This window comes from Python bivittatus, unplaced genomic scaffold (assembly GCF_059951505.1).
Source record: "Python bivittatus isolate LINGU-HERP-01145 unplaced genomic scaffold, Pbiv_v1 ctg000850_np1212, whole genome shotgun sequence".
Taxonomy (NCBI): domain Eukaryota; kingdom Metazoa; phylum Chordata; class Lepidosauria; order Squamata; family Pythonidae; genus Python; species Python bivittatus.
In genome coordinates this window covers 16556719-16583611 of record NW_028277112.1, presented here as the reverse complement: position 1 = coordinate 16583611, position 26893 = coordinate 16556719, and positions in this window count along the sequence as shown.

Below are 26893 nucleotides of genomic sequence, written 5' to 3'. Positions count from 1 at the left end.
GGGAGCAAGTCCTATTGGAAATTAATTTATTTCCTATAGTTTCAGCCAACCCAGCGACCAGTTACAAAATTGGACTGGGATTGCTTGCATTGCTGTTTATGTTTTGTAAGCCTTTGTTTTTAACTCCCATGTGGGCTTTTTTTCCCTATCTGATAATATCTTTATTAAGTCTTTTTAGTTTATTTAAAAGTCATTTTGAGTTTTAATTTTTTTTTCAACATTTCACATGATCAACAGCCTTTACCTCTTTCCTAAATCTTTGCTGATATACTTGATAAAAATAATTGAAGAGGCAATAAACCTTTTTTTTTTTTTTTTTTACCCTATACAGCTAGAGCAGGGAGGGATATAATACTTGGACAGACTCTACAACCAAAAAGGAAAAAAGTCTGCTATTAATTCTATCCTCTAACTCAATTTTGTAATTGTGTCATTGATCCTTATCCTCCTTCCTGACTAAAGGGACTGACATGTATCATGTTAAATTTAATATTAACATTTTAAGTCAGTTTCCAATGTAGTTGTGCTATCCTCAATTCAGTATATATGACATCTGTTTAATAGTTAAATTCTATTGTACAACTGAGAAATCCTATTAGTTTAATTCTGTGGAGAAATTCTATCAATCAGAGTCACTGGGAGTTGGGCAGTATACAAATTAAAGGAATGAATGAATGAATGAATGAATGAATGAATGAATGAATGAATGAATGAATAAATAAATAGTATTGCCAATAGTGTGAACCCAACTGTTGTAGTCTGTAGAAAAAGCTTTGTAGCTTTGCATGATATATGATGAATGAACTAAGCTAGTTTAGCTTATTCAACAAACCATGGTTATCAAAGCTGTGGATTAATGTAGTGTATGAACTCTTAGTTAAACTTCCATAATCCCTTCTTGTAACATTCATGCAGTTACAGCGGGCCTCTCACGAGTGAGGGGAAAGAAGACACCAAACTGATTCTCCTTCGAGGGGAATGAGAGTGCCCAGACCGGAGTCTGGAAACCTCTTTTATTGAGTACATCAGAGGGCAGGGTTAAGCATATCATACGTCACACTACCTAATACAAACTCATAACCATATATGATAATACATGAAACACAAGGGATCATGTGCTCCGATTGAGCACGTGACAAGCTGCGGGGGCTTGCCTCCTGAAATTTGAGGCTTTACCCCAGGGTGTTGCTGGTGTATTCCATGCTAGCTTCCTTGTTAGTGTTCGACTGATTTTACTAGTCTGCACTGACAGAAATGCCTAGCATGTGATGGGGTGTTATAATGCAACACCTTCTCACCTCTATGGATGGTATGTGTCTTCCTCAATCAGGTCCTCTACCAGAGGCCTAGGCATTTGAGGGTTCGGCACAGTATCTTACTTGTTTCTAGCACTCCACTCTTCTGGACAGAAAGCTGTGATGTTGTTCCTGGGATCTGTTACAGCCACTCTCTCAGCTTAGGAGTCACAGCCCCAAGTGCTCCTATCACCACTGGGACCACTTTGGCCTTTACTTTCCACATCCTGTCTAGTTCCTCCTTCAGGCCCTGGTACTTCTCCAGCTTCTCATGCTCCTTCTTCCTGATGTTGCTGTCACTTGGCACTGCTACATCTATCACCACTGCTGTCTTCTGGTCCTAGTCTACTACCACAATGTCTGGTTCATTGGCCAGTACCTGCCTGAACATCTGGATCTCAATTGGCCTGTCTTTTAGTCCAGTCCTTTCCAGCCACTGGTGGAGTTTTCCAATGTCAGCCACCTCAGGTATCTGTTGATGGTACATCCCATGCAGGGTCTTCTCTTGCCATGGCACTTCCTCCACTTGAACTTCCTCCCATGTCTGCTGCTGCCTCAGGCATTCCCTCAGCTGCTCATCTTTGGGTGCCATCTTATTGATGTACTCCTGGATGCTATGGGTTTCATCCAGGACAGTAGCTTTGACACTCACCAAACCCTGCCTGCCTCCTTCCAGCTGGTATACAGCCTCTGGATGTTGGACTTGGGGTAGAAACCTCCAGGGTATCTGATGACTGGCAGGGTGTACGTGCTGATGGCATGATCTTGTTCTTCCCATTGACTTGGCTATTTAGAACCTGTCTTATCCTTTGATGGTACTTGGATGTTGCTGTCTTCCTTGACTCCTCCTCATGATTCCCATGTGACTGTGGGATACCAAGGTACTTGTAGCTGGTCTGTATGTCTACTATGTGGCTGGCTGATAGTTCCAACCCATCAGTCTTAACTACCTTCCCTCTCTTTACTACCATCCAGCCACACTTCTCTGAAAGTCTGAAGGACATCCCAATGTCCTCACTGTAGATTCATATCAGATGGATCAGTGAGTCAATGTGTGTGTGTGTGAGTGTGTGTGTGTGTGTGTGTGTAATATCTGGTATGTTTGTATGTGTAATTATTGTTATATATAATTTAAACTACCTTTTATTAGCTTAAGGAAGCACACATTTTCTCTTCTAATGTTAAACAGTATTTCACCCTGCAACAGTAAGAGTATTCACCTTACTTGATTCTAAATAGTCAATTGTCATTACTAAAGTTACAATATGCTGTTTCTAATTAAAGATTAAGCCACTAAGAACATTTGATCATAGATTTTTGCAAGTTACTAAGCTAGTATGCTGGTGTCTCTGCACACTGCTTCCATTTCTTTGCGTGTTTGAAAGCTCTGGATTAACAGTAGGAGTGGAAGAAAAAAAAGAGATACGGAGAGACATCCAATACCTTTAAACAATACATTCTATCAGATACATGGTCACAAAGCAACACACAATTATAAAGAAAATAAATCAAAATATGACCCCAATTCTGAAGTTCACCATTTTAGGTCTGTCTTAAAACGTCACAACTAGCAATTCAGGAGCAGCACTTCATGACATGTAACTCTTTATATTTCCTAGAGAAACAGTAGGGAGGTGAAAGAACAAGGAATTCATGACTGGTCACATACAACACTGATGGAGAGTAGAGAGAGGAATGAATTCCATAAACTATGCAGTTTATGGAATGGAAAATAAAATATTTGAGAAATATAAATCTAAAAAGAAAACTGAAACAAAACAATGGGTGCAGATAGCTCCTGCTGAGTATATTTTATTCCATTCCCCATCTACATGGTTTTGTGTCATCCCCCTCCCCCCTGCTCCCTGTACTCTGTCACCATTTTGTGGCTATGAACACATTTAGCCTTTGTTGGACAGATTTGTGGTTTTGCACTTTCCCTTAGCTCTTTTTTCTTTAAAGTGTTTTATGCTTCCACAAATCTTAGAGCTTTCCTGAAGCACTTGATACCTCTATTTTGTGCATAAGTGGCCATTTTTTGGGCTTCATAAAAACTGGCACCTACAGAATTGAGGTTACATTTAGTATATTGACAGAATGCCATTTCTTTGTGGAATCCAAGATTAATGAACACTTCCTTCCGATGCCCCACAAAAAATAAGGATTTCGACTTCTAGGCATTCCTTATCTTCCTTCAGGGGGATTCCTCGTGGGGCTCATGCCTACTCTTTTGGTGCAGCAGGAAAGGCAGTTGTGACTTTCTTCCTGCAGACACACTGATTGCCATGGCCCATGGTCTGTCACCATTGGGGATTTGAGAGGTTTTTCTTGGAGCTCTATATACACTGCTGCTTAGATCTTAAGCAATACAGAAGCTTCTCTACAGGATTTAACTTTGTATCTCAGATTCAGAAACATACAAACAGTGAAGGAAGGGGGAGATGGCCACCTTAGGAACTGCAGTCACAGGGGGCCTGGGCTACTCCTTGCTGCCCTCTTTGGTTCATGCCTTCAACAAACCTGATCACGTGGGCCCCCAATAGCAGCCATAGCAAAGGAAAGAGGGAGCCATGAGGCTATCCATCCATCCTGGCATAATATCCCCTCCCTTATCCCTCTTGAGTCAAGCATTGTCTCAATCAGCAGCAAAAGACTGCCATCAGCTTCCTCTTCTTCCTCTTCTAATCAGTTGGATTGCCTAGAAATGGAGAAAGGTTGGGTCAAGCCACGTGGTAGAAATGGAACCCTTGCTGTCCTTGATGGCTTTCCCAAGGTTCACTCCTAGCTGCTCTCTTTCTCTTATCCTGAGTCCCTTGTGGGGCTCATGCCTACTCTTTTGGTGCAGCAGGAAAGGCAGTTGTGACTTTCTTCTTGCAGACACACTGATTGTCATGGCCCATAGTCTGTCACCATTGGGGATTTGAGAGGTTTTTCTTGGAGCTCTATATATACTGCTGCTTAGATCTTAAGCAATACAGAAGCTTCCAGCAAGTCTTCAAAACAAGGCAGAAGGCTTTTTTATCTGATGCCAGTTTGATCCCTCAAGACGGCCTCTTTGGACGGAATTCAACTTCAGGCTGTCAGTGTTCTTCCTACTTCAAGAATACTGGGTGTTCCGCAGAGGATTGGAAAGCTATTGGAGCATTGTCCAGGGAATATGCAGGTGTCCTTCATGTTCCAATTGCTTCTATTCTTGCTAAATATGACTCAGTAATAATATTTAATTCTGTCCTTGAATCCTTCCCAAGAGCTTTGTTTGAAGTATTCATAGTTAATTGCTTTACTGAAATCTCTGGGTGTTTCACTTATTTTATATAAGGAGACAAGGACTCCATTTGTCCTGTCACAGAACGTTATCTTCCTTACGTACATCTTTTTCTGTAATTTCAGTTTAGGGATAGGCATCATCTTGAACAAATGATGTAACATATGTTTCCAGCCTTTTTCAGAAGTTCCCCTCAAAGCATTGACTGAAAGCATAGAGATTGGGGTCATGGTCAGAGATCATAATCCTCATATTTACTTATAATTTATGTTTGATATTAATATTCTGCCAATATACTGTATTGCTATCTATGAAAGTTTACATTCCTTAGTACTGTATCCATTGTTTTTCATGCTACACTCTTAGCATTATTCTGTATCTAGCTATACAGTAGTCTTTTTGCTTCTATCTATTGTTCACTGGTAGAATGGAGAAGGATTCTGTCCTGTTCTGTTTTTATTTTTTACCAGTTCACTGATGGCACAGTGAAATGGTGGGCCATTATTATTATTATTATTATTATTATTATTATTATTATTATTATTATTATTATTTTAAAAGGTGAAATTGAAATAGTTTTGCCAGTTTCTCATTCTAGCCCAAGGGACAGAAAGAATAGTAAAAACAATAGAATTTCCTTTTCATGTGTGAGAAAGTGATTCACTGGTGAGATGTCACATACAAGGAGATTCAGTGTGTGTGTGTGGGAGGGTATTGTGCAGGAGCGTATCAGTGGAAGCCACATGTCCTCAAAGACCTGCCTGTGGAAAGGAAAGCAATTGGTGCTTGTTTTTCCTGACTGAATGGGAGGGGGAAAGAAGTAGGAGAATCTACATGGTAAACATGGTAGCTGGTCTGGATACAATACCAGATTCTCATCCTGGCCAAAACAGAGGAAAGAGCTGAAATCCAAACTTAATTCCTTAACCCAACTTTCTTTCCAGCCTTTTTATGCGCGGGATTCAAGCAGCTTAAGGCTGCAATGAGGAAAAGCCCTTACTTAAACATGGCCAGTTGGTATCATCCTCAAATGTTCTTAGAAAAACAGCAATTCCTTTGGCATCTTTTTTTCATCCTCCAAGAATGAATATTCCCTATCATACACATGTTACCATCCTACCCATCCCTAAAAATCATGAACATATGGAATTTCTTTTAGTATACTTATTTTATATGCAACTGACTCAAATAAATGCCTCTTTGAATACAATTTTCTGAAATATATGTTTTGTTGCATTCAGCTTTCCCAAATATGTTTTTTGTATGCAACAATGCCAAATGTATGCATTTGGGAATATAATTTTGACACTGAGAAATATTGCTGAGAGCCTTTCACTTATGGCAAGTAAAAAAAATTGAATAAAAATATTAAAATTAAATACCTTTTAAAGAGGTACTGTACTTCAAATCAGTTCATGTGTTATTCTTTTAGCTTTAATAAGGAAAAAAATGTTGAAGTAGCAAATTTTTTTAGATTTTTTTTTATCCCACCTTTATTGTTTTTTATAAATAACTTAAGGTAGTGAACATACCTAATACTCCTTCCTTCTCCTAGTTTCCCCACAACAACAACCCTGTGAGGTGAGTTGGGCTGAGAGAGAGTAACTGGCCCAAAGTCACCCAGGACAGGATTAAAACTCATGCTTCAGAACCTACATTTTATCACTTGAAAGTCTGAATTGCACAAAACCCATCCTTTCATATTAATATATAGGTGAGCATCTTAAAATTTATGCTGAGTTTATTACTGAAACCATTTTTTCAGTAATGATTCCCAGTTCTTAGATCTTATTAGCTTATGCAGTCTTCATATAATCTCTTTTTTAATCTACTTTAAATAGTCTAGGTTCAATATGCACATGGGTTTATGTGCCTGTTATTAGAAACAAGATGCTTTTGCTCCCTGTTCTACAGACTTTGGAGAAGGAATTGAATCTTAGAGATTGACAGCTTGCTATTTATACCAAGATTTAAGTGGCATTCACCACTGTAAAGATCTCCCATCACCACCACCACCACCACCACAACTACCACCCTGGGACAGAATTCTAAAGGCAATTTTTGATGGTTGAATATATGGTACACTTGCTGGGGAACAGTGTGTGGGAATGCACACGCATATGTATGATACATTAGTTCAATTAGAGCAAGGTGTTTAGTGGAAGGTGTTTAAGAGTCAAGTGTTTTATATGAAAAATGTTTGTAAAGTAGAGGAATGAAGGAAGGAAGGAAGGAAGGAAGGAAGGAAGGAAGGAAGGAAGGAAGGAAGGGAGGGAGGGAGGGAGGGAGGGAGGGAGGGAGGGAGGGAGGGAGGGAGGGAGGGAGGAAAGTGATGTTCTAAAGTCACTGCATTCTGCTATATCTACTGAAAGCTTTCTTCAATTTATTTTGATAACAGGAATAATTATCCCAATTATTATCTCTACTATCTTACTATCTCTACTATCTTATTAAATATAATTTGAACATTGAGAAATAGTCTGTAGATTCTTCACTCTGCCAAATAATTGAGGAGATGAATATTATTCTATTCATAAATTCTGATGTATAAGAGAACATATAAGGTATTTTGCAAATTAAAAAGTAAATCAATTTACACATTTTATTTATGGGGTTAGAAGTAACAATAGCAACTTGAATAACCAAGATATAATTGCTGACACTGGTAGTTTTAAACATTCATGCTGCATCGAACTATTGCATATGAATACGTTGCCAAGAACTTGTTCCATACAGTATTATAAAGTATGAATAGAAACAAACATTATTTCATTTGTTTGTTTTTGTGTTGATTTCCCTTTTGGGGTTGCTTTATAATAAAAAATGCTGATGCTTATAAAATACATATAATGAAAAATATTAAACCAAATTAATACTTGACTGAATAGGTTCAAAAGGCTTATGATAATATTTGAGTAGAATTCTATTAAAGTGTAGAGCTAGTTTAGTGTAGAGGATGAATTATAAGACCTAAAAATCCACCCCAAGTCTAACATGCTAGCTGGGAATTCTGGACCTGTGATCTACAAACACACAACTAGATTTTTAGGAACCCTGAGTATGACAAGAGAGATCCAAGTTAAATTACTTTATTTTCTTTGAAAGTCTGATGATGGAGTTTCATTCGTAGCTTGAGTTTTCTGGGGCAGGACTGCAGAGTTTGTAAACAGACAATGGCACTTCAAAGTGAATGTGGGAACCCAAAAGCATGTTTGCTGTTACCAGAGGAAAATGTGGGAAGAGAGGTTGCCAGATTTAAATCCAGAGAGGATTTAAATTGGGAAGCAGCCTTCAGGGACAGAGCATACTGTATAAACTGGGTAATGATGACTATCTTAAGAAAGGTTTAGTCTTTTGTGTTGTATCTGGGAAGTTTCACCTTCACTGTGCCTACTAAGGGGAAACATGACAAGTAATCAGCTTGCCAGTGTTGCATCTGTGGACCTGGGACTTTAAAGCCTCCCTTGTGGAGTCTCTCTTTCTCTATACATAGGAATAAAAGTATATTAAATGAATCCATATTAAGTTATATCAAAGTGCATTTAGCTGAGATTGTGCATATTAACCTATTTCTCCTGAGGTTATACTGTAGGCTATAATCATGAGAGTATGTCTGATTGAAAGAAAATGGAATTTACTTCTGATTGGGCATATATCAGATTGTACTGTTGATCACTTGTAGACAAAGTAGTAAAAAATGAAAACGTTGATTTCTGAAAATGCAGAAATGAATGCTTATTCATGTGTTCATCAATCCAAAATTCTAGGGAATGCACATTACATGTGCCATAAATGAAAAACAGTGAACAATATCCTTATAAGATGGAACAAAAGATAAGATTTAGTTTAGCGATCCATTTTGTAATGATGCTAAATCAAGGTGGGCATGAATTTTAAGCTATAGAAATCTCTCTTATCCACATCTCGGATCATATGTATCCAACAAATATTAAATATATTTTAATATATTTCAAAGCATCAGTATTAGCAAGGGTTCTCTCCATTTGAAATGAATATGCATTACCCATACAATAGTCTTGAGGAATGGAGACATAATTAAAATATGTAGCATGCCAGTATTTTCTGTTGGCTTTCCAATCATTCCAGAGACTTTTCTTTCTTTTATGCCTCTTAAGCAATATTAATAATGTAGTGCATAATAAATGTTCCCTCCCCTATGTGATACTCATGCTTATAATATCTTAGATTTTAGAAAACCAAGCATATACATACATACATACATACATACATACATACATACATACATATCGTCCATGTATGGTTCCACCCCATCAGTCTTAACTACCTTCCCTCTCTTTACTACCATCCAGCCACACATCTCCAGTCTGAATGACATCCCAATGTTTCACTACAGATCCATGTCAGGTGAATAAGTGAATTTCTCATTCACTCTTAGCATACAGCTTGATGTCATCCATGTACAGGAAGTGGCTGATGGTAGTTCCACTCCTGAACTTGTATTCATATCCAGTCCTTGTGATTATCTGGTGAGGGGGTTCAAACCTATGCAGTGGGGATAGTGGGGACAGTGCATTTTGGAATAAGCAATACTTGATGGCCACTTGTGTGAACTGTCTTGAGTTGACTTCCAGTGTTGTCTTCCACAGTCCCAATGAGTTCTTGAGGAAAGTCCTTAATGTCCTGTTCACTTTGTATAGCACCAGGCATTCACAGATCCACATGTGTGGTATTGAGTCATAGGCTTTCCTGTAGTAAATCCAGGCTGTGCTCAGATTGGTCTGTCTAGACCTTGAGTCTTAGGCAACTGCCCTGGCTATGAACAACTGGTGTTTTGAGCCTCTGGTGCTGTTCCCAATGCCCTTCTGAGCCCATATGGTCCTGTAGCTTGGTGGCTATGATGCCTGGTAGGACTTTCCATGTTGTGGGGAGGCAGCTTATTGGCCATAGTTGGACTGTGCTATTTACTTGTGGAGTCTTTCATGATCAGCACTGTTCCTCCTTGTGTTAGCCAGTCTCGGTGGAAGCCTGCCAGTAGCAGCTGGCTTATCTGTGCTGCTAGGCATTCATGCACTGCTGTTAGTTTCTTTAGCTGGTAGGTGTGGATCATGTCCAGGCCAGGTGCTGTCCGGCTCTTCATGTTCTTGATGCACTGTTGGATGTCTGCTACTGTGATGGTGACTGGTTCCTGTTCTAGGAGATTGCTGCAGTATGCTCTCAGATCCTGCAGCCACTTTGTACTGGTGTTATGTGTCTTCTCTTTCTCCTATATGTTCCTCTAGTACTGTTCAGTTTCTGATGTTGGTGGCTCTGCCATTCCTGTGTTGTTGCACTCCAGTTGGAAGTATACCTTGGATGGTTCTTTGGAGAACAGGGCATTTATCTTCTTGGCCTCTGCTTCTCTAGTGTATCTCCTTAGCCTGGTAGCCAGTGCTGTGAGCCTTTGTTTAGCAGTCTCTAAGGCTTCAGATGGAGTCAGGCCCTTGTAGTTTTTTCAGGAGCTGAGTCTTATCCTTAATCTCCACATCCTTCTGTAGTTCCACCAGGCATCTCCTGGATTACAGAGGTGTAGCATATAACAGTTCATTGGTTTGAGTAACGATGGTAATAAGGATTGTCATGAGGGCTCTATTGGTTCTAGCATACTATCTGATGGTACTTCTCCACTGAGCCTTGGTGATCGGTCTTAAGGGTTGTCTATAGCTAGTTTATCCATGATCTTATGGCACATATCAGCTGCTGTGCTCTGTAATGGAGTGGGTGGCAGTGATGTTCCAGCTTCAGGTGTTGGCTGCACATTCAGTTGTTCTTCCAGGTCTGCTTGAGTCTGGGTAGTAATGTGTAGTTTGTCTATCTCAGGTTGTGAGAGTACCTTTCTCTTCACTGTGTTGAAGCATTGTTAACTAGCTGTTTCTCAGTTAGTGTGGATGTAGGTCTTCTGTCCATCCATAGTTCCCTCATATGTTTCATACATCCCCTCTCATTAGGTCTACTGTTGTAGTAGCATTCCATCAATTCCAAGTTCTCTTCTTTGTCCATGTGTGGTTTGCATACCAGCGGGTCACACAGCAGACATACAGACCAGCTACAAGTACACTGGTTTTCCACAGTCACATGAGAACCATGAGGAGGAGGCAAGGAAGACAGCAACATCCAAGGACCACCAAAAGTCCTGAAGAGCCAACTCAATGGGAAAAAAAGATCCATGCCATCAACATGTACACCCTGCCAGTCATCAGATACCCTGCCAGTATAGTGAGCTGGCCAAAGGAGGACATGGAGGGTACCGATGTGAAGACCCAGAAGCTCCTCACAATGTAGAGACGTTTCCGTCCCAAGTCCAACACCCAGAGACTGTACACCAGCTGTAAAGAGGGCAGACAGGGTCTGGTGTGCAGTCTCTGGGTGAAATGAAGCCACTGACCTGGGTGAAACCCAAGAGCATCCAGGAGTAGATCAGTAAGATGGCACCCAAAGATGAGCTGCTGAGAGAATGCCTGAAACAGCAGCAGACATGGGAGCTAGTTCAAGCAGAGGAAGTGCCATGGGAAGACAAAACTCTGCATGTGATGTACTGATAGATAGCTGAGGTGGCTGACTTTGGGAAGCCCTACTAGTGACTGGAAAGGGCTGGACTAAAAGACACCACTAAGGCACTGATCATAGTAGCATAAGAATAGGCACTAAGCACCAGATCCATAGAAGCAGGAGTCTACCACACTAAACAGGACCCAAGGGGCAGACTATGCAGCAAGGCCTCAGAAACAATCCAACACATAGTGGTAGGGTGTATAATGCAGGCAGGAACAGCATACACTGAACGGCACAACCAAGTAGCTGGTGTTGTCTATAGAAACATCTGCACAGTGTATGGGCTAGGCCCTCCCAAGTCCAGATGGGAGATTCCACAGAAGGTCATGGAGAATAACAGGGCTAAGATCCTGTGGGACTTCCAGATCCAGGTGCACCGGCAGGTACTGACCAATCAACCAGACATTGTGGTAGTAGACAAGGACCAGAAGATAGCGGTGGTGATAGATATAGTGGTACTGAGTGACAGCAACATCAGGAAGGAGGAGTATCAGAAGCAGGAGAAGTACTAGGGCCTGAAGGAGGAACTAGAGAGGAGGTGGAAAATAAAGGCCAAAGTGGTCCTGGTGGTGGTAGGAGACAAGATTAACAATCTTGCTAAAACCACAGTCAGCACCTTCAGAAGGACACTGGTTTTGCATACAGTGATACCTCGGGATACGAACGCCTCTGCTTGCGAATTTTTCGGGTTACGACCAGCTCTGGCCCCAAAATTTTACCTCGGTTTGCGAACTCCGCCTCGGGGTACGAGCCATTTTCCGCCCGTGCCACGTGGTCCGCGGCCATTTTCTGCCCGTGCCACGTGGTCCGCGGCCATTTTTCCGCCCGTGCCACGTGGTCCGCGGCTGTTTTTCCGGCCCTGCCGCGTGGTCCGCGGCCGTTTTCGCGCCGCGCTGCGCCGTTTTCGCGCCGCGCCGCGCCGTTTTCACGCCGCGCCGCGCTGCACCCGGCCATTTTCGCGCCGCACCACGCCGCGCCCGGCCGCTTTCCGTGTGGTCCGTGGACGCCAGAACGGATTAACGGTAATTACATTGAACCTTATGGGAAATTGCCTCGGGTTGCGACCAAATTCAGGCGGAGGGCGGAACGGATTAACCAGATTTACATTGAACCCTATGGGGAAATTTGCCTCGGGGTGCGACCAAATTCAGAGGGCGGAACGGATTAACCAGATTTACATTGAACCCTATGGGGAAATTTCCTTCGGGTTACGACCAACTCGGGATACGCCCAGAGTCACGGAACGGATTAAGTTCGTATCCCGAGGTACCACTGTATTTCCTTTTCTAACTACTTTTGGAATTTGCTTGTTTACTGCTTTTCAGCTATTAGGAACCTTTGGATCGACAAGTCTGAAAATACCGGCTGGGTTTCCTTCAATCCTTAGTGAAAAAAGTTTTAAATACAAGTTTAAGGACTTCAAAAAAATTTTTTTTTATTTAATAAGCAGCAAAACAGTGATTAAACTTTGATTTTGGAAAGTTACAAATGGACTAAGGGACCAGATGGATTTGAAATAAGATTTTGGAGAATTATAAGAATCCTTTCCATAGGAAAATGCTTTTGTTCTGAATTAAAAAAAAAAACAAAACTTTGAAGGATGGGACTTTGAAGGTTGGACGTTGGAGGGAACCAGAAGGAACTAAAGATTATGATTAAAGGAGAAGAACACTTAAATTTGACCTACTAATACAGAATGGAGCAAAATATTTTAACATTAGACATATTAAAGGATATTTTTGAACTATCGACCCAGAAGTTAATTTTAAGAGTGTCTCCCTCTATGTATATACTGTATTTCAAAGATGTTCTGGAAGAGGAACATGTTTTGCTAGACAGGACAGACTGGTCTGAAAGTGGATTTAAAAATGACAGCCTATAGGAATGATATGGAAAAAGATGCTACACTGGATATACAAAAGAAACCAGCTATTGTCTGAATAATTAAAAGGGATATGCAAATAACAAACCAAGAGACCAAACTGGATAATTTCCTATACTGAATTTACAAAACTTAAAGTTTTGAAGAATTTTGTAAGAAAAGAGAAAGAAAAAATGAAATCAAGTTCTAAGACATTATTTGAAGGGACTAAAGATCAAGACTGTTAAAAGGAAGGAATATAAAATTGGTTTATTTGATCAAGTTATCATATCTGTTTTAGATATGTTGTTATCTCTGGTAACACTTAATGGACTTTTGCTGATCAGGACTGAAATGAAGAGGTTTTAAGGATTTGTTTATAGATGGGATATGGGAAGAAGAGATCATTTGTTGTATTTTAAGAGAAGGTGATAAGTTACTAAAATTATTTATACTTGTTTTTTCTTTGTTTTCTATTTTTTTCTGTTTTCTTTTTCTTTTCTGCACTTTCTATTTTTTCTTCTTATTCTTTTATTTTTTTAGATTGTGTTAGTTTTTTTATCTTTGTAATTGTAATTTTTAATAAATTGCTATTAAAAAAATTGTACTTAAAGGTATAACAACATCCTCTTAAACTTGGCTTATAAATATGTTACTGTTGCTACTCCAACAATGTATTTCTTTGTCATTGTGTGTTCAGAGTCCATTAATATGTGATGTTATGATAATTAAGTTGTTATAAAATTGGAAACCATGTCAGGTCATGCCAAAGAGAAAGGACTCTGAGAAAATGCTATATTCATTTACTGAATTAAGTCCTATTAATAGATTCTTTTTAAAGATGCCAATAATTTGAAACCAGTAGCTCATTAATGTTTGAAATCCCAAAAGTTAGTATAAAACTAAGTTAATGGGTAAATCCCTTTGCAGCCCTCAGAATGCATGCTCTCCCTGCCCTCAGAATAGTTCAGAGTGTTTTGTTTCCAGCATCCATCAGAGAAGTGAAGATATAATTATTCTAACACCCTCACTTAATTAATTATGCAAATTATTGTGCACTTCTGTGTTTTTCCTTGTTTGAATACATAATTCTACATTTATGAATATGTATGATTTGCTGTTTGCCAGACTGCCCATTGCAAAGTCAGAATTGCTAGGAAATTAAATTGTGATGCTTTTTGTTTTAAATTGCTCAGTATGAAGAAAAAAAATATTGTACTAATTCTTGACATGGGACCACAAATTTGGGTTGATTCTCCAGTTTTTCTTTTATTTACATGTTTATGCAGTTTGTCTACTGCCTCAATCCAGGTGGACTTTAGTCAGTGAATGTGTGCAGTAAAACCTCCGTTTCTAGTTTAACAGACTTCAATACAAGTTACAATTTTTTCTTTCAGACTTCACCCCCAGGGTTTACTGCAAATGACTCCCTTTATGTCAATTGCATAATTAACTGAACAATGTAAATAGATGCCGATAACACAAATTTGGATTTAACAGGCATTCAGATTTAACATGGATCCACTTCTCTTGAATAGTCTGTCAACAGTAACTGAGGTTTTACTCATATGGAGATGTCTCATTTCAAAAGCTAGGGACAATTGTATGTGTATTGTAACAATAGAGAGAATATGTTATATGCCACCCAGAGTCGCATTGTGTGAGATGGGCGGCTATATAAATATGATGAATGAATGAATGAATGAATGAATGAATGAATGAATGAATGAATGAATGAATGAATGAAGTTATGTACCACTTCAGACTAGTTGTTCAGTTCTCAGTGCCGGCTGGATACTAAATGACACATTTTTCCTCCCTGATACTTCTTTATAAAAGATATTGCCTTAAAGAGTGCAATGCAGCCACTTTGCTAAAGCTAACCAGTTTTAGATTTGGTAAGTTCTTGGATGAAAAGTTGTTTGGTTTCTTGGTGCTCCGTGAGCTTGGTTGCTTTCTTGGCAGCATTTCCTTACTAGGCTAGGTAGCATCGTCAGGGCATGAGACAGTGAAGTTTGTTGGTTGTTTATATACAGTATAGCAGCTATCCCTGCCAGTCTTGATAGTTCCTTGAGTAGGGTATTTGTTCTTCCCTGATTGTTTACCTGGGGCTTTTTCCCACTTATTTGGGTGTTGGTTGGTAGGAAGAAGGTGCTAGGCTTTTTTGTTTCTTTCCTTGACTTTTGGTTATATCTTTTAAATAGTACGTAGATGGGGAACAGGAAGGCCTGGCGCGATACAGTTCATGGGGTCATGAAGAGTTGGACATGACTAAACGACTGAATGACAACAACAAAAGATGAGGTTTATATCTATGTGTCCATTGATGGCTAATTTGTCAGAAAGACATGCTTCCAGGAATTCCCTAGCATTTTTGGATTTGGCTTATTAAAATGTCAACAGTTGAACAGATGTGGTTGAATTGGTCTATGTGTTGAGAGATTAAGAAATTTCCATCATGTCTTCTGACATGTATTCTGACTGTTAGTTGGTGTTCATGGATAACTTCTGCCAGTCTTCTACCTGTCTGTCCTACATAGTGGCTGTTACAGTCTTTACACTGTACTTTGTAGATGACTCCTGTTTTTCTTCTTTGGTTACTGGGTCTTTGGGTTTGCTCAAGATGTTTTCAAGGGGTTTTGTTTTGTGTGCTAGAGTGATGTCATTATAGTAATCTGCTGGTTGTCTTAGAAATGTTTTTGATCTATGGGACAGTTATCCTTTTCACAGGATGAGATGGTTGTGTTGTGATAAGTTGTGTACTTACATACCTTTAATGAGGAAGCATAAGTATCCATTGTGTTAGAAGATCGTCTGGTTCCTCTTTTTGGAGTTCTGGGTTATTGCAGTGTGGTTTTGCTCATCTGATGTTGTGCATGCGCTTCTCCAGTCCCTGTATGTCAGGTTGTGCTCAGTCCTCAATAAAAGCAATCCTCATTGAAACTGACACAGGTTCATGGATAAGAAGGTTTATTGGAAAAAAACCCAGAAGCATACCGTGATCTGGTAAAAAGAAATAGCTGGAACTAAATCCCCCCAGCCAAACCCCAAATTTAAAGCCCTTTCCTTTCCCCCTCACCCTTGATCCTTAGTCCTTTTTGCTCAGGGTGTCTAGGCTCTCCGATTTCCTCCACTGCCAGGGTTTTAATTGTCCCTGATGGTTCAGGAAATGGCTTGCCAGAGTTGAGCAGTCCTCGCTCTGAGCTGTCCCCCCCTCCTGCCGGAATGGCAGAACTGCAGCAATTTAAGCATACGTGCCAAAGAACGAGCGCAAGGAATCTGACACTGTACTACAGAGGCATTCATACTAGCCTCATCTCACCATTACTGCATAAATATCCAGGGGACACAGGACAATTCTACACCTCCCTGTTGCTTTCAGATACCAACCCTGCTACAACATACAATGTTGCCAAGTTCTGTGCACAGCACTCAAAATTTGTTGGATGATGACCTGTGCCACAAACTAGACTTAATGAGCACCTGATTCACCATATTAGAGTGTTCTGTTATTTGATAGATATAGTTTTCCACAAAGTAACCTTTTATGCTCCCTTACACCCATCTACCCCTTCATGGATCACTGCCTTGTCGTAGCGAAGGGGCTTGCATAACTCAGTGAAGCCATGAGCTATACCGTGCAGGGCCACCCAAGACGGACAGGTCATGACAGAGAGTTCTGACAAAATGTGGTCCACTGGAGAAGGAAATGGCAACCCACTCCAGTATCCTTGCCAAGAAAACCCCATGGACAATGTTAAAAGGCTAAAAGATATGACGCCGGAAGATGAGCCCCTCAGGTTGGAAGGTGTCCAATATGCTACTGGGGAAGAGCGGAGGGCAATTCCAAGTAGCTCCAGAAAGAGTGAAGCGGATGGGCCAAAGCCGAAAAGACGTTCAGCTGTGGATGTATCTGGAAGCGAAAAGAAGGTCCGATGCTGTAAAGAACAATATTGTATAGGTACCTGGAATGTAAGATCTATGAACCAAGGCAAGCTGGATGTGGTCAGACATGAGATGACAAGATTGAACGTCGACATCTTGGGAATCAGCGAACTGAAATGGACAGGAATGGCTGAATTTAATTCGGGTGACCATTATATCTACTACTGTGGGCAAGAAACCCTTAGAAGAAATGGAGTTGCACTCATAGTCAATAAGAGAGTGGGAAAGGCAGTAATGGGGTACAACCTCAAAAACGACAGAATGATCTCAGTGCGTATCCAAGGCAAACCATTCAATATCACAGTCATCCAAGTCTATGCCCCAACCACTGATGCTGAAGAAGCTGAAGTTGACCGCTTCTATGAAGACCTACAACACCTTCTAGAACTAGCACCAAATAAAGATGTCCTTTTCATCATAGGGGATTGGAATGCTAAAGTAGGAAGTCAAGGAGTAATCGGAATAACAGGCAAGTTTGGCCTTGGAGTACAAAATGAAGCAGGGCAAAGGCTAATAGAGTTCTGTCAAGAGAACAAGCTAGTCATAGCAAACACTCTTTTCCAACAACACAGGAGACGACTCTACACATGGACATCACCAGATGGTCAATACCGAAACCAGATTGATTATATACTTTGCAGCCAAAGATGGAGAAGCTCTATACAGACAGCAAAAACAAGACCAGGAGCTGACTGTGGCTCAGATCATGAGCTTCTTACTGCAAAATTTAGGCTTAAATTGAAGAATGTAGGGAAAACCACTAGACCACTCAGGTATGACTTAGATCATATTCTTTGTGAGTACACAGTGAAGGTGATGAATAGATTTAGAGGATTAGATTTGGTAGACAGAGTGCCTGAAGAACTATGGATGGAGGTCTGTAACATTGTACAGGAGGCAGCAACTAAAACCATCCCAAAGAAAAAGAAATGCAAGAAAGCAAAATGGCTGTCTGATGAGGCTTTACAAATAGCTGTGGAAAGAAGGAATGCGAAAAGCAAGGGTGAAAGGGAAAGATATAAGCAACTGAATGCAGATTTCCAGAGAATAGCAAGGAGAGATAAGAAGGCCTTCTTAAATGAACAATGCAAAGAAATTGAGGAAAACAATAGGATGGGGAAGACTAGAGATCTCTACAAGAAAATTGGAGATATGAAAGGAACGTTTAGTGCAAAGATGGGCATGATAAAGGACAAAAAAGGCAGGGACTTAACAGAAGCAGAAGAGATTAAGAAGCGGTGGCAAGAATACACAGAAGAACTATACAAGAAAGATCTTAATGTCCCTGATGTCCACGCTGGTGTGATCACTGACCTTGAGCCAGACATCCTAGAGAGTGAAGTCAAGTGGGCCTTAGGAAGCATTGCTAACAACAAAGCTAGTGGAGATGACAGTATTCCAGCTGAGTTATTTAAAATACTAAAAGATGATGGTGTTAAAGTGCTGCACTCAATATGCCAGCAAGTTTGGAAAACGCAACAGTGGCCACGGGATTGGAAAAGGTCAGTTTATGTTCCAATTCCAAAGAAGGGCAACGCCAAAGAATGCTCAAACTATCGCACAATTGCACTCATTTCACATGCTAGCAAGGTTATGCTCAAAATCCTACAAGCTAGGCTTCAGCAATACATGAACCGAGAACTACCGGATGTACAAGCTAGGTTTCGAAGAGGCAGAGGAACTAGAGATCAAATCGCCAACATTCGCTGGATCATGGAGAAAGCACGAGAGTTCCAGAAAAATATCTACTTCTGCTTCATTGACTATGCAAAAGCCTTTGATTGTGTGGATCACAACAAACTGTGGCAAATTCTTAAAGAGATGGGAGTACCAGACCACCTTACCTGTCTCCTGAGAAATCTGTATGCGGGCCAAGAAGCAACAGTCAGAACCGGTCATGGAACAACCGATTGGTTCAAAATAGGGAAAGGTGTATGACAAGGCTGTATACTGTCACCCTGCTTATTTAACCTATATGCAGAGTACATCATGAGAAATGCCAGGCTGGAAGAATCACAAGCCGGAATTAAGATTGCAGGGAGAATCATCAACAACCTCAGATATGCGGACGATACCACCCTAATGGCAGAAAGTGAAGAAGAACTAAAGAGCCTCTTGATGAGGGTGAAAGAGGAGAGTGCAAAAGCTAGCTTGAAACTCAACATTAAAAAAACTAAGATCATGGCATCTGGACCCATCAATTCCTGGCAAATAGAAGGGGTAGAAATGGAAGCAGTAACAGACTTCATTTATTTGGGCTCCAAGATCACCCCAGATGGAGACTGCAGCCATGAAATTAAAAGACGCTTGCTCCTTGGGAGGAAAGCTATGGCAAGCCTAGATAGCATATTAAAAAGCAGAGACGTCACCTTGCCGACAAAGATCCGCATAGTCAAAGCTATGGTTTTTCCAGTAGTAATGTATGGCTGTGAGAGCTGGACCATAAAAAAGGCCGAGCGCTGAAGAATTGATGCCTTTGAACTGTGGTGCTGGAGAAGACTCTTGAGAGTCCCCTGGACTGCTAGGAGGTCAAACCAGTCAATCTTAAAGGAAATCAACCCTGATTGCTCATTGGAAGGATCGATAATGAAGCTCAAGCTCAGATATTTTGGTCACCTAATGCAAAGAGAGATCTCTTTGGAGAAGACCCTGATACTGGGAAAGATTGAAGGCAAAAGGAGAAGAGGATGGCAGAGGATGAGATGGTTAGATAGCATCACTGAAGCAATGAGCATGAAACTGAGGAAACTCAGGGAGGCAGTGAAGGACAGGAAGGCCTGGCGCAATATGGTTCATGGGGTCATGAAGAGTCGGACACGACTTAACGACTAAACAACAACAACACCCATCTAATGCTCCTTCCCTTCTTTTAGATTCTTATAATGCTATTTACTGTATATATACTTTTTGTTTTAATATCTTCTAGTTTTTCATTTTTCTTTTTTAGATTGTGATGTATCTTCTATGTTTTTTAATTGACTGTATCCAACCCTCCTTATGTTGATCTATGACCATAATAAAGATTTGATTTTACCGTATTTTTCCGACTATAAGACGATACTTTTTTCTAAAATCCTTACCCTAAAAACTGAAGGGCATCTTATTCAAGGAAGTCAGCCGAGAATCGCGGTTGCAAAACTGCCAAACTTTGTTTCTGCAGAGAGGCTTCTTCCTATTGCTAGCCTCCAATCACGAGTGAAATAGCTTGTGTCCCAAACAGACTTCCTCCAATCACGAGCCTGATGTAAGTGACATCAGCTGATGCTGAACAAACCAATTAGAGGAAGGCTGTTTGCAGAGACAAACTATCGGCAGTTTCACTCGTGCTTGAATGTAATCAGTTATGCAAAAGAGCCTGGAAATAGAGCTGCAGAGAGACAGTTTGGACCTCCTCCCACCGAGTGTATCAGGTAAATATTAACTAATTACTAAATAAAAATGTGTTCTGCACTATCTTTAAAATACTGATTTTTTAATTTTGGGCTGGAAAAATGGGGGGCATCTTGTACATGGGAACGTCTTATTGTCTGAAAAATACGGTAATTTGATTTGATTTGATGTTGTTACACAGTTCTTATGGGCAGATGGACTGTTGCTTTGGGAGTTAAGCACTTGGTTAATGTGGGTTGCTTTTTTGATAAATCTTGGTTTGTAGTCTACCATTGTTTTCTTTGCTGGTGAGGATATTGAGGAAGGGTAGTTTGTTGTTGTTTTCTTTTTCTCTTGTAAATTTTAGTTCTTTATCATCTATGTAAGAGATCCATATTTGGGCTGTACATATGGGAGTGCTATTGCTTCTAGGCATTGCATCACAGTCTCAACTATGAGTCCTGAGATGGGTGATCCCAAATCCCCCTGATTTGTCTATATTTTTGTTAGGATTGGTGATACTAAAGAGGTCAGGGCAAGGCATTAGCTTATTGGCCACTTTGAAAGGACTGATTGGCATATCTCTGTCTTAGTCGTTTTCCAGAAAGGGCAAACACTGGCTGATGGGTCTCTGTAAACTCTAGATTTCCAAACATATAAATATGAACATATTAATTGCATTTCTATGTCCACATAGTACAAAATATTAATAGCATCTCAGTAGGTTTGCTAATAGTTAAAATAGCCCAGGTTTGTTTTATTTCAAGCTGAGGACACTTGGGAAAAATGAAATGTCTGCTTATCCAGAAAGGTTCCCTGTTGAGTGCCTTAAGGCATGGTAGAAAGTTGAATGCCAGCACCTAGCTTTCTTAAGTGGCCATAGAAAACCAATGATCTTCAGTGAATAACTAGGAAACTGGATATTACCATGAGAAAGAGATGAATGTGTGTATCTAAATTACTGCGGTCAGCAACTGCAGTGATGATCCATACGTATGATTTTGTTCTCTGTTGCTGGAATTCTGCATCTTTGAAGAACTGTACTTAGATAACTTCTTTCATGCTAAAGTTATTTCAACATCAACTTTCAAGGTGCTTTGTCTTCCTCTATATCTTCCCACATCTCCTTTCTATCCTATTAAATATGCAGTAAACTTTACTTGGTGCTTTGGCTATGTTCCATCAATAATATTTCTTTTTAATCTTCTTATACAGATGAAATCATCAGTCATGGTTAGTGCTCCAAATATTATGTAGCTATTTTAAGTACTCGAGTTATAAAGCACTAACCCAGGATGATATAATATAAAAGGAACAAGGAAAACAAAATATTTATAATCATAACAAATTCATCCTCATTTGCAGAATGATACATATCCTCTTTATAGCCCTACAAAATTTCTAAACTATTTTAATTGTCAGTATTGTCTTAATTTTGTTCAAACACTTCAGGGATTATGTGTAATATTTGTTTGCTGTTTCACATTAATATGTTACTGTTTCAGTGACATATTAATAGTTTTGGCCTTGATTTGTAAGAGGCTTCACTTTCCTGATTTACATAATTTGTTTTTTCCATGAGAGAGGGAAAAACATTTTATTTTTGCATTTCAAATATTTTGTACTGCTGCAGACTCAGAGATTCCTCTTATATCCAGCTATGTTAGACAACAAGAGGCAAATATTACATGGATTAATATTACAGGTTGGGTCAATATATTTCAGATTTTTTTCATTCCCTACTCCACGGCTTGATGTTGATAACTGAAGTTAAAAAAAAAAAATCACAGAAGTCCATCACTCCATTCCTGATAATAAATGTTAATTAAACAATTGACATTTTTTGCCTTTTCATGGGTGTGACATAAAATGTATTGTGATTGGGCTCATAGATAGCCAGATGTTTAGACTGGATTTGGTGTTTTTATCCACCTATTGAGTCCTTCCCAAGGACCTGGGATAGGCAGATGTTGTTTGATGGGGTTAAAGGTATCATTGCAGGATGTAAGCTGTTCCAAGTAAAGCTGCCTTTTGCAATTGACTGATGGTGATTTTGTCAAGGCCGATGATCTTCAGGTGGTACTCCAGATGTTTTGGGATTGCACCCAAGGCACCTGTTAGTAGTAGTACTATCTTTGCTTTCTTTTCCCACAGTTGTTCTATTTCTATTTGCAGGTCTTTGTATTTTGTGATTTTCTCCAGTTCTTTCTCTTCTGTTCTGCTGACTCCAGGTATTGCAGTGTCCACTATCCAGACCTTTTTGTCTTTCTTATCAACAATTGTTAAGTCTGGGGTGTTGTGTGCCAGGTGCTTGTCTGTTTGAATTCTAAAGTCCCAGAGCACTTTAGCTTCTTCATTTTCTATTACTTTCTCTGTTTTGTGATCCCACCAGTTCTTGCTTGCAGGCAAAAGGTTGCTACTTTGCACCATTGTTGCTACTTTGTCATGCCATTGTTTGTAGTCAGTCTGTGCAATTTTGCAGCAGCTAACAAGGTGGTCCACTGTTTCTTCAGCTTCTTTGCCGAGGCAGCATTTGCTGTCTGTTGCTGTCTTCTCAATTCCAGCTTCATATGCATTTGTTCTTATGGCTTGGTCTTGTGCAGCCAGAATTAGCCCCTCTGTCTCTTTCTTCAACTTTCCTGCTCTTAGCCATTCCAGGTCTTGTTGCTATCTGCTTTGTCTGCAAGTTTGGTTTTCTTCCCCCCCCCCCCCCCCCCCGTACTGGCTATGTAATACTTTGCCTTGTCATGTCTCTTTTCTATTCTTCATTTGGTCTTTCTTGTATGCCAATTTGGTTTCATGGTATTCAGTAAGCCTTCAGGGTATAGTAGCTTCAATGCATCTTCTTCACTATCCTTCAGATATTCTTCTAATGCCCTTTTTTCTTCTTCAACTGTCTGGTGTACTTGCCACATTCCACGCCCACCCATGCTCCTTGGTAATTAGAGTCTGTCAACATCTCTGCATGGATGAAGGGCATGATTCATTGTCATTATTTTTCTGATCTTCCTATTCAGGGCTCTAGTTCACTGCTAGTCCATGATTCTAGCTGTGTATCTAATGACTGGAATTGCCCAGGTGTTAATTGCCTTGATGGTATTTCCTCCACTGAATATGGAGTTTACAATCTTCTTCATTCTCATGATGTAACCTTCTTGACTTCAGTGTGCTTAATGTTGTCAGTTTGAAGGCTGCCCAGGTATTTGTAGCGATTTTCTTCATCCAGACCCTTGATGCTATTTCCACAGGGTATCTTGATTCTTTCAGGTTTCACTATTTTTCTCCTATTGATGGTAAGTGTGGCATATTTGTCCAGTCCAAACTCCTTTGACATGTCTTGGCTGTATATTTGAACAGTGTTGAGCAGTGATTCTATTTCAGACAGTGTTTCTTTCATACAGCTTCAGATTTTGTCCATGTAAAGGAGGTGGGATAGCCTGGCAGATGTTTTTTGATGTTTGATAGCCATGGGCTGATTTGTTCACTATTGTTGATAGAGGAATCAATGCAATGACAAACAGTAGTGGTGATAGTGAGTCTCCTTGAAAGATTCCTCTCTTGATATCAACCTCTCCCAGTCTATCACCATTGATCAGCAACTGTGTCTTCCATTGTGCCATTGATCCTTGCACAAAGCTTCTGATGTTTCTACTGACTCCTATTATTTCTAGGCACTTGATTTTCCAATCATGTGGCAGAGAGTTGAATGCCTTCTTGTAATCAATCCAAGCTACATTTAAGTTGGTCTTCCTTCTCTTGCAGTTTTCCAAAATCATCTTGTCAATCAGGAGTTGATCTTTTGTCCCTCTGCTGTTTGGGTGGTTTCCTTTCTGTTCAGATGGAAAGAGTTTGTTTTCAGCTAGAAGCTGTTGGACCGCATCAGTTACAAAGTTAGCAATTTGAAAGTTGTTGGTAAGCAGGTAATTGGCCTGTAGTTCTCTGGTGCTGTTCCTTTTGTTGGGTCTTTCATTATCAGGTAGGTTTTGCCAGATGTTAACTAATCTTCAGTTCCACTTCCCTGCAGTATGTTGTTAAACTGCTTGGCAGTGGGTGCAGAGCAGCCAGATGTTTCAACCCAGAACCATGCAGTTCATCTTTACCTGGTGCTGATCAATTCTTGATTTTCCTTGCCCTTTTCTCCACCATTTCTGCTGTTATTGCAAGTTAATTCATTTCACCTTCTTCTTTTATTCTTATCCACTTCCTTTATCCAAGCTTCATTCTTGTTGTATTTCTTTGGGTTGTCCCATATCTGCACCCAGAAGTGCACTGTTTCTTCTTTGTCAGGTGTTGACTGGTTCATTGCAATGTCTCCATTGTTGATTTGGTAGAAATGTTTCTGATTTGACATTCTGCCTATAGTGTGCAATTTGAGCTTCATCTCTGCTGATCTTTTTGGCTATGGCTGTTATTTGCTGCTTTATTATTTCCAGTGCTTCTTTGATCTTCCTTGTTTCTAGGTGATATTTCTTGATCAGGCATTCTTTGGTCTTTACGTTTTTCAGCTTCTTTTCTTTCATCTGTTCTAGCTTGCTTGCTTCTGATCTTAGCATGCTGATCTTATTTTCCAACCTGATCTTCCATTTTGGTGGTGCACTGTTTGGCTTTTTTTTCTTCTTTGTTGATTTTGCATCTGAGGTATTCAGTTATAACTGCAGCCGTGCTGTACATTATTAGTTGGTTTGTTTCTTGCAGTGAGCTGGTGCTTATAATTGATATTATAGTTATGACATCTTTTAATACTTGTGCTAGCTGTTTCTTTGTAACAGGCTTCAATTCAGGCAACCTTACTCTCTTGTTTTTGTGCTGTTCTAGATGCTCAGTTATTCTTTATTTCAATTCCTCTTGTTCTCTAATTAGAGGGCTTTGTTCTTTCTGAGGAGAAGGCAGAGGAGAGAGTGCCTGGTTTGGGAATGAAAACGATTCAAAACCTATGCTGGCGTCTTCTACTGCTGACTCCCCCTGGTTTGCCTGTACAGTTTGAGCTACTTCTGGCAAGGCTTCAATTTCTTTGCCCTGGATAGACCTTTGCAGTTCTTCTGTGAATACTTTATTTCATGTTATAAATTGATGTTGATCTGATAGCCTCTGTTGTTATTTCTGATTCTGAATGTTGTTCTTTCCAGAAGTGGTGCATGCTTTTCAGATATCCTCTTCTTGTTAGACGTGATTTGTAATAGCAGATCATTATTTTTTTGTTTTCAGTCTTTGTATATTTGCAACAGGTAAACAACTTTTCTTCCAGTAGTTCTGCAGCTGCTGGTCCTGGTTGCTCAACCAACAGTCCTGAGTCCTGTAGCCCACTTGTCCAGGAACTAGAACACCTAGTGTGGTCCTTGTTGACCCAGGCGATGGCCAATCTGGTTTAGGTTTCTGAATATTACAACTCACTATATTGTTTATGGGAGAGGCACACTTTGTCTGGCTCCTCTGATGAGTCCTGTCCAGTATGGTTGAACCTCTGGCATAGCTCTCATCCTCCTCAGAGCATGCAAGCCCCACAACCATGACAATTATCATCATCATCATCATCATCATCATCATCATCATCATCATCATCATCATCTCCATACTTATTATTTAAAGCACAGTACATTTCTTGAGGCAGCTTCTGATGAAATGTGTTTTGACCTTTTCTTTTCCTTTCTTTTAGTGGTATGCCAAGGGTCACATTTGAAAAGAAATTAGTGGACAAGGCCAGAGCAAAAACTAAATTGATTCCTATATATAATGTATAATATATGATTACTCTCCAATTCAAAATTTTCCCTTCAGACACATTCCAATTTACAGTTTTGTCACAAGTTTTTGGGAGGCTTCTGGAGGATGCCCTCAAGGCTTTGAAGGCCAGATGTGGCCCTGTGGAGCTAGGTTATATATCTCACTTCTAGAGTAAGCACTCAATAGTCTGATCTAGACTGAACCACTATGTACATTGTAGATAAAAGGTTGACTCTGACTTCTGGTGATTGCTTGGAGACAACCATGCACTTTTCTTGGCAACAATATGGAAATTGTTTCTTATTGCATTCTTCCAAGATGTGTTTTGATTATGCAGTCAAGCATACAATCCTGCTATTACCTGGTGGTAATATTAATTACCAGGTAATACCAGGTAAATATTAATTAGTGCCAACCTTGGTTAGTTTTCAATCCAGACAAGTTTCACTAGGTGCTACCACTTGCTTATCACTTTTAAAGGCCTACATGGCACAGGACCAGGCTATTTGTGGGTCCACCTCTCCCTGGGGTACCTGCCCATCCCTCTAGGTCAGATAGGGTAGATGTGCCCCAGGTCCCTTCCATCATACCTTGTCATCTGGTGGGACCTTGGAGGCATATCTTTTTTGAGCTGCCCTGGTCCTTTGGAATAGTCTCCCCCTTGAGATTCAGGAACCCTGACCCTTTTAGCCTTCTAGAAACCAATGAAGACCTGGCTCTTCCCCCAAGCATTGGGCTAGTATGGGGCTGACTCAGGAGGTCCACAGCATGGGTGGTCTGGTGCCTGGTGGGAAGGGCTTGATTTGTTTTATGTTCATATACAACAGGAGTGGCTTTACTCTAAAGTAGAATAAGGTGCAAAAATGA